Below are 13,637 nucleotides of genomic sequence, written 5' to 3'. Positions count from 1 at the left end.
GATTGGCTGACACTGAGGGCACACAGTGTGATGATGGTGTTCACGCCCCCCCTTCACTCAGCTTCGGTAGGATTCCACCACGCTGAAAATGTTTGGTAATGGTGGTGCATAGAGCTTATCTTATATTGTTTCACCTTTATGGATTCAATGCTTTAGATGTTTAGATGTTTTATTTTTGTTACTATAGCGCTGCAAGTATTATGATTGATCTTTATGAAAGGTCTAAGTAATATTAGATATGGATCTCCATGGTTCTAGGGTTCTATGGTTTAGGATATTGTGTCACTGAATATACACACTATATGCACTTTGGTTGTTCATACTAATAGCATGATTAAATGAGTTATGCACTTATGATATGTAACACATATGCCTATATTGTTATATTTGTGTTTACATTATGTATTGTGTATATTATCACTTGTTTGCAATTAATTAGTATCAACTGTGATACCTTTGTGAATGGTTGTGGAGGAAGTAGGAGGAGCCTGTTTGAGTATAGTATGTAAGCACTATTTTTGTTCACTTTATGGTTGTCTGAGGAAGGAGTGAATACCCCGAAATGTTACACATTAAAGTTGCTGTGGTTTAAATCGAGAGAGTGCAATTTTTGGATTATATATATATATATATATATATATATATATATATATATATATATATATATATATATATATATATATATATATATATATATATATATATTTATATATATAATATATATGTATATATATATATAGATATATACACATACACACACACGCGTTGACATCTTTTTCCATCAAACACCGTCATATACCATATCCCTTTACAATATTTTTATTAATATTTAACTGATGTATTTGTTTGTGTACATGTGTGTGCAATACTTTATTTAATGTTATCTGAATTATTAGGGAAGGCTTGCTAAAAAGGACACATATATACAGCACTCATGGGTTCTACAGTATCATAACTTCTTTAAAAACATTCGGCTAGATTATGAGTTGTGCGTTAGGTTAAAAAAGCAGCGTTAAGATGTCCTAACGCTGCTTTTTAACGCCTGCAGGTATTATGAGTCTTGCAGGTACAGGTGTACCGCTCACTTTTTTGGCCAGACTTGGAAATACCGCAAATCCACTTACGTAAATTGCGTATTCTCTTTTTTCAATGGGACTTGCATAGCGCCGGTATTACGAGTCTGACAAAAAGTAGCAGTACACCCTCTCCTGTCAAGACTGGTAACGCATTTTAAAGTCAGTAGTTAAGAGTTTTATACTACAACGCCGGAGCATAAAACTCTTATCTAAAGTGCTAAAAAGTACACTAACACCCATAAACTACCTATTAACCCCTAAACCAAGGCCCTCCCGCATTGCAAACACTACATTTTTATTAACCCCTAATATGCCGAACCGGACATCGCCGCCACTATAATAAATATATTAACCCCTAAACCGCCACACTCCCGCCTCGCAAACATTAGTAAAATATTATTAACCCCTAATCGGCCATCCCTAACATTGACGCCACCTACCTACATTTATTAACCCCTAATCTGCAGCCCCCAACGTCGCCGCCACTATATTAAAGTTATTAACCCCTAAACCTAAGTCTAACCCTAACACCCACTAACTTAAATATAATTAAAATAAATATAAATAAAAATAACTATAGTTAACTAAATTATTCCTATTTAAAACTAAATACTAACCTATAAAATAAACCCTAAGCTAGCTACAATATAACTAATAGTTACATTGTAGCTATCTTAGGGTTTATTTTTATTTTACAGGCAAGTTTGTATTTATTTTAACTAGGTACAATAGTTATTAAATAGTTATTAACTACTTAATAACTACCTAGTTAAAATAAATACAAAAGTACCTGTAAATTATAACCTAACCTAAGTTACAATTACACCTAACACTACACTATAATTAAATTATTTCCCTAAATTAAATACAATTAAATACAATTAAATTAAATTAGCTAAAGTACAAAAGAAAACAAACACTAAATTACAGAAAATAATAAACAAATTACAAGACTTTTAAACTAATTACACCTAATCTAATCCCCCTAACAATTCTATCAGCCAATCGGAATTGATGGGACACCATCTTGGATGACGTCACTTAAAGGAACCTTCATTCAGTCTTAGCCGTCGTCAGAAGAGGATGCTCCGCATCAGATGTCTTGAAGATGGACCCGTCCGCGCCGGATGGATGAAGATAGAAGATGTCGTCTGGATGAAGACTTCTGCCCGTCTGGAGGACCACTTCGTCCGGCTTGGATGAAGACTTCTCCCGGTTTTGTTGAGGACTTTGGTCTGGTTGGATGAAGACTTCTCCCGGTAAGGTGATCTTCAAGGGGTTAGTGTTAGTTTTTTTTAAGGGGGTATTGGGTGGGTTTTAGAGTAGGGTTGGTTGTGTGGGTGGTGAGTTTTAATGTTGGGGGGGATTTGTAATAGTTTTTTAAAGGTAAAAGAGCTGATTACTTTGGGGCAATGCCCCGCAAAAGACCCTTTTAAGGGCTATTTGTAATTTAGTGGGAGGGGCTTTTTTTTGTTAGGGGGATTAGATTAGGTGTACTTAGTTTAAAAATCTTGTAATTTGTTTATTATTTTCTGTCATTTAGTGTTTATTTTTTTGTACTTTAGCTAATTTTAATTAATTGTATTTAATTATATTTAATTTAGGGAAATAATTTAATTATAGTGTAGTATTAGGTGTAATTGTAACTTAGGTTAGGTTTTATTTTACAGGTACTTTTGTATTTATTTTAACTAGGTAGTTATTAAATAGTTAATAACTATTTAATAACTATTGTACCTAGTTAAAATAAATACAAACTTGCCTGTAAAATAAAAATAAACCCTAACGGCTAGATTTAGAGTTCTGCGGCCAAAGGAGTGCGTTAGCTACGCTGGCTTTTTTTCTCCCGCACCTTTTAAATACCGCTGGTATTTAGAGTTCACAGAAGGGCTGCGTTAGGCTCCAAAAAGGGAGAGTAGAGCATATTTACCGCCACTGCAACTCTAGATACCAGCGTTGCTTACGGACGCGGCCAGCTTCAAAAACGTGCTCGTGCACGATTTCCCCATAGGAAACAATGGGGCTGTTTGAGCTGAAAAAAAGCAGCGTTCAGCTCCTAACGCAGCTACATTGTTTCCTATGGGGAAACACTTCCTAAGTCTGCACCTAACACCCTAACATGTACCCCGAGTCTAAACACCCCTAACCTTACACTTATTAACCCCTAATCTGCCGCCCCCACTATCGCTGACCCCTGCATATTATTATTAACCCCTAATCTGCCGCTCCGTACACCGCCGCCAGCTACGTTATCCCTATGTACCCCTAATCTGCTGCCCCTAACATCGCCGACCACTATGTTATATTTATTAACCCCTAATCTGCCGCCCCCGCTATCGCTGACACCTGCATATTATTATTAACCCCTAATCTGCCACTCCGTACACCGCCACAACCTACATTATACCTATGTACCCCTAATCTGCTGCCCCTAACACCGCCGACCCCTATATTATATTTATTAACCCCTAATCTGCCCCCCACAATGTCGCCTCCACCTACCTACAATAATTAACCCCTAATCTGCCGACTGGATCTCACCGCTACTATAATAAATGTATTAACCCCTAAAGCTAAGTCTAACTCTAACCCTAACACCCCCCTAACTTAAATATAATTTAAATCTAACGAAATAAATTAACTATTATTAAATAAATTATTCCTATTTAAAGCTAAATACTTACCTGTAAAATAAACCCTAATATAGCTACAATATAAATTATAATTATATTGTAGCTATTTTAGGATTAATATTTATTTTACAGGCAACTTTGTAATTATATTAACCAGGTACAATAGCTATTAAATAGTTTATAACTATTTAATAGTTACCTAGTTAAAATAATTACAAAATTACCTGTAAAATAAATCCTAACCTAAGTTACAATTAAACCTAACACTACACTATCAATAAATTAATTAAATACAATACCTACAATTATCTACAATTAAACCTAACACTACACTATCAATAAATTAATTAAATACAATACCTACAAATAAATACAATGAAATAAACTAACTAAAGTACAAAAAATAAAAAAGAACTAAGTTACAAAAAAAAAAAAAATATTTACAAACATTAGAAAAATATTACAATTTTAAACTAATTACACCTACTCTAAGCCCCTAATAAAATAACAAAGCCCCCCAAAATAAAAAAATGCCCTACCCTATTCTAAATTAAAAAAGTTCAAAGCTCTTTTACCTTACCAGCCCTGAAAAGGGCCCTTTGTGGGGCATGCCCCAAAGAATTCAGCTCTTTTGCCTGTAAAAAAAACATACAATACCCCCCCAACATTACAACCCACCACCCACATACCCCTAATCTAACCCAAACTCCCCTTAAATAAACCTAACACTAAGCCCCTGAAGATCTTCCTACCTTGTCTTCACCACGCCGGGTTCACCGGTCGATCCAGAAGAGCTCCTCCGATGTCTTGATCCAAACCCAAGCGGGGGGCTGAAGATGTCCATGATCTGACTGAAGTCTTCATCCAAGCGGGAGCTGAAGAGGTCCATGATCCGGCTGAAGTCTTCTATCAACGGCATCTTCAATCTTCTTTCTTCCGGATCCATGTTCATCCCGCCGACGCGGAACATCCATCTTCACCGACGAATGACGGTTCCTTTAAGGGACGTCATCCAAGATGGCGTCCCTCGAATTCCGATTGGGTTATAGGATTCTATCAGCCAATCGGAATTAAGGTAGGAAAATTCTGATTGGCTGATGGAATCAGCCAATCAGAAACAAGTTCAATCCGATTGGCTGATCCGATCAGCCAATCAGATTGAGCTCGCATTCTATTGACTGTTCCGATCAGCCAATAGAATGCGAGCTCAATCTGATTGGCTGATCGGATCAGCCAATCGGATTGAACTTGATTCTGATTGGCTGATTCCATCAGCCAATCAGAATTTTCCTACCTTAATTCCGATTGGCTGATAGAATCCTATCAACCAATCGGAATTCGAGGGACGCCATCTTGAATGACATCCCTTAAAGGAACCGTCATTCGTTGGGAAGTCGTCGGTGAAAATGGATGTTCCGCGTCGGCGCGATGAACATGGATCCGGAAGAAAGAAGATTTAAGATGCCGTTGATAGAAGACTTCAGCCGGATCATGGACCTCTTCAGCTCCCGCTTGGATGAGGACTTCAGCCGGATCATGGACATCTTCAGCCCCCCGCTTGGGCTTGGATCAAGACATCGGAGCCAGGACGGATCGGTGTGATACCCGGCGAGGTGAAGATAAGGTAGGAAGATCTTCAGGGGCTTAGTGTTAGGTTTATTTAAGGGGGGTTTGGGTTAGATTAGGGGTATGTGGGTGGTGGTTGTAATGTTGGGGGGGGGGTTGTATGTGTTTTTTTTACAGGCAAAAGAGCTGAATTCTTTGGGGCATGCCCCGCAAAGGGCCCTTTTTAGGGCTGGTAAGGTAAAAGAGCTTTTTTAATTTAGAATAGGGTAGGGCATTTTTTTATTTTGGGGGGCTTTGTTATTTTATTAGGGGGCTTAGAGTAGGTGTAATTAGTTTAAAATTGTTGTGATATTTTTCTAATGTTTGTAAATATTTTTTTATTTTTTGTAACTTAGTTCTTTTTTATTTTTTGTACTTTAGTTAGTTTATTTCATTGTATTTATTTGTAGGTATTGTATTTAATTAATTTATTGATAGTGTAGTGTTAGGTTTAATTGTAGATAATTGTAGGTATTGTATTTAATTAATTTATTGATAGTGTAGTGTTATGTTTAATTGTAACCTAGGTTAGGATTTATTTTACAGGTAATTTTTTAATTATTTTAACTAGGTAACTATTAAATAGTTCTTAACTATTTAATAGCTATTGTACCTGGTTAATATAATTACAAATTTGCCTGTAAAATAAATATTAATCCTAAAATAGCTACAATATAATTATAATTTATATTGTAGCTATATTAGGGTTTATTTTACAGGTAAGTATTTAGCTTTAAATAGGAATAATTTATTTAATAAGAGTTAATTTATTTCGTTAGATTTAAATTATATTTAACTTAGGGGGGTGTTAGGGTTAGAGTTAGACTTAGCTTTAGGGGTTAATACATTTATTATAGTAGCGGTGTGGTCCGGTCGGCAGATTAGGGGTTAATTATTGTAGGTAGGTGTAGGCGACGTTGGGGGCGGCAGATTAGGGGTTAATAAATATAATTTAGGGGTCGGCTGTGTTAGGGGCAGCAGATTAGGGGTACATAGGTATAATGTAGGTTGCGGCGGTGTACAGAGCGGCAGATTAGGGGTTAAAAAAAATATGCAGGTGTCAGCGATAGCGGGGGCGGCAGATTAGGGGTTAATAAATATAATATAGGGGTCGGCGATGTTAGGGGCAGCAGATTAGGGGTACATAGGGATAACGTAGCTGGCGGCGGTGTACGGAGCGGCAGATTAGGGGTTAAAAATTTTTAATAGAGTGGCGGCGATGTGGGGGGACCTCGGTTTAGGGGTACATAGGTAGTTTATGGGTGTTAGTGTACTTTAGAGCACAGTAGTTAAGAGCTTTATAAACTGGCGTTAGCCCAGAAAGCTCTTAACTACTGACTTTTTTCTGCGGCTGGAGTTTTGTCGTTAGATTTCTAACGCTCACTTCAGCCAAGACTCTAAATACCGGCGTTAGAAAGATCCCATTGAAAAGATAGGATACGCAAATGGCGTAGGGGGATCTGCGGTATGGAAAAGTTGCGGCTGCAAAGTGAGCGTTAGACCCTTTCCTGACTGACTCCAAATACCAGCGGGCAGTAAAAACCAGCGTTAGGAGCCTCTAGCGCTGGTTTTGATGGCTACTGCCCAACTCTAAATCTAGGCCAATGATAGCTACAATGTAACTATTAGTTATATTGTAGCTAGTTAAGGGTTTTTTTTTTTACAGGTAAGTATTTAGTTTTAAATAGGAATAATTTAGTTAATTATAGTAATTTTCTTTAGATTTTTTAAATTATATTTAAGTTAGGGGGTGTTAGGTTTAGGGTTAGACTTAGGTTTAGGGGTTAATAACTTTAATATAGTGGCGGCGAGTTGGGGGCGGCAGATTAGGGGTTAAAAAATGTAGGTAGGTGGCAGCGATGTTAGGGCCGGCAGATTAGGGGTTAATAATATTTAACTAATGTTTGCGAGGCAGGAGTGCAGCGTTTTAGGGGGTAATATGTTTATTATAGTGGCGGCGACGTTGGGGGCAGCAGAATAGGATTAACAAATGTAGATAGGTGGCGGCGACATTGGGGGCGGCAGATTAGGGGTTAATGAATATAATGTAGGTGTCGGCGATGTTGGGGGCAGCAGATTAGGGGTTCATAAGTATAATGTAGGTGGCGGCGGTGTCCGGAGCGGACGATTAGGGGTTAATAATTATAATGTAGATGTCCGGGGCGGCAGATTAGGGGTTAATAAGTTACGATTAGGCGTGTTTAGACTCAGGGTTCATGTTAGGGTTTTAGGTGTAGACATACATTTTATTTCCCCATTGGAATCAATGGGGCTGCGTTAAGGAGTTTTTCGCTGCTTTTGTCAGGTGTTAGACTTTTTTTCAGCCGGCTCTCCCCATTGATTCCTATGGGGAAATCGTGCACGAGCACGTTACACCAGCTCACTGCTGACTTAAGCAGCGCTGGTATTGGAGTGCGGTAATGAGCAAAATTTTGCTCAACGCTCACTTCTTGTCTGGTTTGTAAAAACCTGTATTACCAGCGCTGTCTGTAAGTGAGCGGTGAGTGAAAACTGCTCGTTAGAACTGCACAGCCTCTAACGAAAAACTCGTAATCTAGCCGATTTTGTTTATTGATTATGTGTGGTAGATGAGTGCAACTTTAAAACACTTTTATTGGTATTAACTTTAAAAATGGGAAAAAAATAAAAACATTATTTGTTGTATTAATTGGTTTTGTAATTTTCCCTATAGGCCTTGCACAGGTTTGGGAAGGAACCTTGACTTGTCCCATTTGGCCAAATGTGGTAACTAACCCTTCCATTTTTGCTTTTAATCTTAGATGAGAGCTTGTGAGCTTGTAAGTGAGTGCTGGAGTCCCCTTCCATGTTTTTTATATGTCTAGGGTGATTACATAAGCCTGTGCACCCTTCCCTTGTTCCCAGTCTGTTGGATTGAGAGCTTGCATTGTGTGGCTGTTTTAGGGACCCAAGATTTGGAAGGAACCTTGACAAGGTACCTGGGCTTGTCCCATTTGCCCAAATGTGGTAACTAGTGATGTTGCGAATTGTTCGCCGGCAAATAGTTCCCAGCGAACATAGCTTGTTCGCGTTCACAATGGCGGGCGAACATATGCGATGTTTGATCCGCCCCCTATTCATCATCATTGAGTAAACTTTGACCCTGTATCTCACAGTCTGTAGACACATTCCAGCCAATCAGCAGCAGACCCTCCCTCCCAGACCCTCCCAGCTCCTGGACAGCAGCCATTTTAGATTCATTCGGAAGCTGCATTCTTAGTGAGAGGAGGGACAGTGTAGCTGCTGCTGATTGAATAGGAAAATTGATAGCTAGGCTAGTGTATTCAGTGTCCACTACAGTCTTGAAGGACTCATCTGATCTCTGCTGTAAGGACAGCATCCCAAAAAGCCCTTTTTAGGGCTAGAACATCAGTCTGTTTTTGTTTTTTTTTCCTGTGTAATCTAATTGCAGTTGCCTGACTTCCAAGTCACTTGCCCAGTGCCACTACTTATATCTGGTGTAACAGTAGTGTAAATTAAAAAAAAAAAACTTTTTTGACTGTGAAATATTAGTCTGCTAGTGTAATCTAATTGCAGTTGCCTGCCTGCCAGCGTGTGTGCCAGGCTCACTTGCCCAGTGCCACCATTCATATCTGGTGTAACAGTAGTGTAAATTTAAAAAAAAAAACTTTTTTGACTGTTAAAAATCAGTCTCCTTGTGTAATCTAATTACAGTTGCCTGCCTGCCAGCATGTGTGCCAGGCTCACAGCGTATACTGTGCCCACTTGCCCAGTGCCACCCCTCATATCTGCTGTAACAGTAGTGTAAATTTAAAAAAAAAACTTTTTTGACTGTGAAACATCAGTCTGCTTGTGTAATCTAATTGCAGTTGCCTGCCTGCCAGCGTGTGTGCCAGACCCACTTGCCCAGTGCCACCACGTATATCTTGTTTAATAGTAGTTTAAGTGTACATTTAAAAAAAAAAACTTTTTGGACTGTGAAACATCAATCTGCTTTTTGTGTCAGACTTACAGTGTATACTGTGCCCACTTGCCCAGTGGCACCACTCATATCTTGTTTAATAGTAGTGTAAGTGTACATTTAAAAAAAAAAAATCTTTTTGGACTGTGAAACATTAGTCTGCTTTTTTGTGTCAGGCTCACAGCGTATACTGTGCCCACTTGCCCAGTGGCACCACTTATATCTTGTTTAATAGTAGTGTAAGTGTACATTTAAAAAAACAAAAAACTTTTTGGACTGTGAAACATCAATCTGCTTGTGTAATCTAATTGCAGTTGCCTGCCTGCCAGCATGTGTGCCAGGCCCACTTGCCCAGTGCCAACACTCATATCTGGTGTAACAGTAGTGTAAATTAAAAAAAAACAAACTTTTTTGACTGTGAAACATCAGTCTGCTAGTGTAATATAATTGTAGTTGCCTGCCTGCCAGCGTGTGTGCCAGGCTCACAGCGTATACTGTGCCCACTTGCCCAGTGCCACCACTCATATCTGGTGTAACAGTAGTGTAAATTAAAAAAAAAAACTTTTTTGACTGTGAAACATCAGTCTGCTTGTGTAATCTAATTGCAGTTGCCTGCCTGCCAGTGTGTGTGCCAGGCTCATAGCGTATACTGTGCCCACTTGCCCAGTGCCACCACTCATATCTGGTGTAACAGTAGTGTAAATTTAAAAAAAAAAACCTTTTTTGACTGTGAAACATCAGTCTGCTAGTGTAATCTAATTGCAGTTGCCTGCCTGCCAGCATGTGTGCCAGGTCCACTTGCCCAGTGCCACCACTCATATCTGGTGTAACAGTAGTGTAAATTTAAAAAAAAAAACTTTTTGGACTGTGAAACATCAGTCTGCTTTTTTGTGTCAGGCTCACAGCGTATACTGTGCCCACTTGCCCAGTGGCACCACTTATATCTTGTTTAATAGTAGTGTAAGTGTACATTTAAAAAAACAAAAAACTTTTTGGACTGTGAAACATCAATCTGCTTGTGTAATCTAATTGCAGTTGCCTGCCTGCCAGCGTGTGTGCCAGGCCCACTTGCCCAATGCCAACACTCATATCTGGTGTAACAGTAGTGTAAATTTAAAAAAAACAAACTTTTTTGACTGTGAAACATCAGTCTGCTAGTGTAATATAATTGTAGTTGCCTGCCTGCCAGCGTGTGTGCCAGGCTCACAGCGTATACTGTGCCCACTTGCCCAGTGCCACCACTCATATCTGGTGTAACAGTAGTGTAAATTAAAAAAAAAAACTTTTTTGACTGTGAAACATCAGTCTGCTTGTGTAATCTAATTGCAGTTGCCTGCCTGCCAGTGTGTGTGCCAGGCTCATAGCGTATACTGTGCCCACTTGCCCAGTGCCACCACTCATATCTGTTGTAACAGTAGTGTAAATTTAAAAAAAAAAACTTTTTTGACTGTGAAACATCAGTCTGCTTGTAATCTAATTGCAGTTGCCTGCCTGCCAGCATGTGGGCCAGGCCCACTTGCCCAGTGCCACCACTCATATCTGGTGTAACAGTAGTATAAATTTAAAAAAAAAAACTTTTTTTTACTGTGAAACATCAGTCTGCTAGTGTAATCTAATTGCAGTTGCCTGCCTGCCAGCATGTGTGCCAGGTCCACTTGCCCAGTGCCACCACTCATATCTGGTGTAACAGTAGTGCAAATTTAAAAAAAAAAAACTTTTTTTACTGTGAAACATCAGTCTCCTTGTGTAATCTAATTACAGTTGCCTGCCTGCCAGCGTGTCTGCCAGGCTCACATCGTATACTGTACCCACTTGCCCAGTGCCACCACTCATATCTGGTGTAACAGTAGTGCAAATTTAAAAAAAAAAAACTTTTTTGACTGTGAAACATCAGTCTCCTTGTGTAATCTAATTACAGTTGCCTGCCTGCCAGCATGTGTGCCAGGCTCACAGCGTATACTGTGCCCACTTGCCCAGTGCCACCACTCATATCTGCTGTAACAGTAGTGTAAATTTTAAAAAAAAACTTTTTTGACTGTGAAACATCAGTCTGCTTGTGTAATCTAATTGCAGTTGCCTGCCTGCCAGCGTGTGTGCCAGGCCCACTTGCCCAGTGCCACCACGTATATCTTGTTTAATAGTAGTTTAAGTGTACATTTAAAAAAAAAAAACTTTTTGGACTGTGAAACATCAATCTGCTTTTTGTGTCAGACTTACAGTGTATGCTGTGCCCACTTGCCAAGTGGCACCACTCATATCTTGTTTAATAGTAGTGTAAGTGTACATTTAAGCAAAAAAAAATTTTTGGACCGTGAAACATCAGTCTGCTTTTTTGTGTCAGGCTCACAGCGTATACTGTGCCCACTTGCCCAGTGGCACCACTCATATCTTGTTTAATAGTAGTTTAAGTGTACATTTAAAAAAAAAATAACTTTTTGGACTGTGAAACATCAATCTGCTTGTGTAATCTAATTGCAGTTGCCTGCCTGCCAGCGTGTGTGCCAGGCCCACTTGCCCAGTGCCACCACTCATATCTGGTGTAACAGTAGTGTAAATTTAAAAAAAAAAAACTTTTTTGACTGTGAAACATCAGTCTGCTAGTGTAATATAATTGTAGTTGCCTGCCTGCCAGCGTGTGTGCCAGGCTCACAGAGTATACTGTGCCCACTTGCCCAGTGCCACCACTCATATCTGGTGTAACAGTAGTGTAAATTTAAAAAAAAAAACTTTTTTGACTGTAAAACATCAGTCTGCTTGTGTAATCTAATTGCAGTTGCCTGCCTGCCTGCCAGTGTGTGTGCCAGGCTCACAGCGTATACTGTGCCCACTTGCCCAGTGCCACCACTCATATCTGGTGTAACAGTAGTGTAAATTTAAAAAAAAAAACTTTTTTGACTGTGAAACATCAGTCTGCTTGTAATCTAATTGCAGTTGCCTGCCTACCAGCGTATGTGCCAGGCCCACTTGCCCAGTGCCACCACTCATATCTGGTGTAACAGTAGTGTAAATTTAAAAAAATAAAAACTTTTTTGACTGTGAAACATCAGTCTGTTTGTGTAATCTAATTGCAGTTGCCTGAATGCCAGCGTGTGTGCAAGGCTCACAGCGTATACTATGCCCACTTGCCCAGTGCCACCACTCATATCTGGTGTAACAGTAGTGTAAATTTAAAAAAAAAAAAACTTTTTTGACTGTGAAACATCAGTCTGCTTGTGTAATCTAATTGCAGTTGCCTGCCTGCCAGCGTATGTGCCAGGCCCACTTGCCCAGTGCCACCACTCATATCTGGTGTAACAGTAGTGTAAATTTAAAAAAAAAACTTTTTTGACTGTGAAACATCAGTCTGCTATTTTAATGTAATTGCAGTTGCCTGCCTGCCAGCGTGTGTGCTAGGCTCACAGCGTATACTGTGCCCACTTGCCCAGTGCCAGCACTCATATCTGGTGTAATAGTAGTGTAAATTTAAAAAAACAAAAAAATTTTTTGACTGTGAAACATCAGTCTGCTTCTGTAATCTAATTGCAGTTGCCTGCCTGCCAACGTGTGTGCCAGGCCCACTTGCCCAGTGCCACCACTCATATCTGGTGTAACAGTAGTGTAAATTTAAAAAAAAAAACTTTTTTGACTGTGAAACATCAGTCTGCTAGTGTAATCTAATTGCAGTTGCCTGCCTGCCAGCGTGTGTGCCAGGCCCACTTGCCCAGTGCCACTACTCATATCTGGTGTAACAGTAGTATAAATTTTAAAAAACAACTTTTTTTACTGTGAAACATCAATCTGCTTGTGTAATCTAATTGCAGTTGCCTGCCTGCCAGCGTGTGTGGCAGGCCCACTTGCCCAGTGCATCCACTCATATCTGGTGTAACAGTAGTGTAAAATTTTTTTACAAAAACTGTTTTGACTGTGAAACATCAGTCTGCTTGAGTAATCTAATTGCAGTTGCCTGCCTGCCAGCGTGTGTGCCAGGCCCACTTGCCCAGTGCCACCACTCATATCTGGTGTAAAAGTAGTGTAAATTAAAAAAAAAACTTTTTTGACTGTGAAACATCAGTCTGCTAGTGTAATCTAATTGCAGTTGCCTGCCTGCCGGCATGTGTGCCATGCTCACAGCGTATACTGTGCCCACTTGCCCAGTGCCACCACTCATATCTGGTGTAACAGTAGTGTAAAATTAAAAAAAAAAAACTTTTTTGACTGTGAAACATGTCTTCTTGTGTAATCTAATTGCAGTTGTCTGTCTGCCAGCATGTGTGCCAGGCTCACAGCATATACTGTGCCCACTTGCCCAGTGCCACCACCCCTATCTGGTGTAACAATAGAGTAAATTTAAAAAAAAAACTTTTTTGACTGTGAAACATCAGTCTGCTTGTGTAATCTAATTGC

The sequence above is a fragment of the Bombina bombina genome, chromosome 5, assembly GCF_027579735.1.
Source record: "Bombina bombina isolate aBomBom1 chromosome 5, aBomBom1.pri, whole genome shotgun sequence".
Lineage (NCBI taxonomy): Eukaryota > Metazoa > Chordata > Amphibia > Anura > Bombinatoridae > Bombina > Bombina bombina.
Note: the sequence above shows the minus strand (reverse complement) of the source record.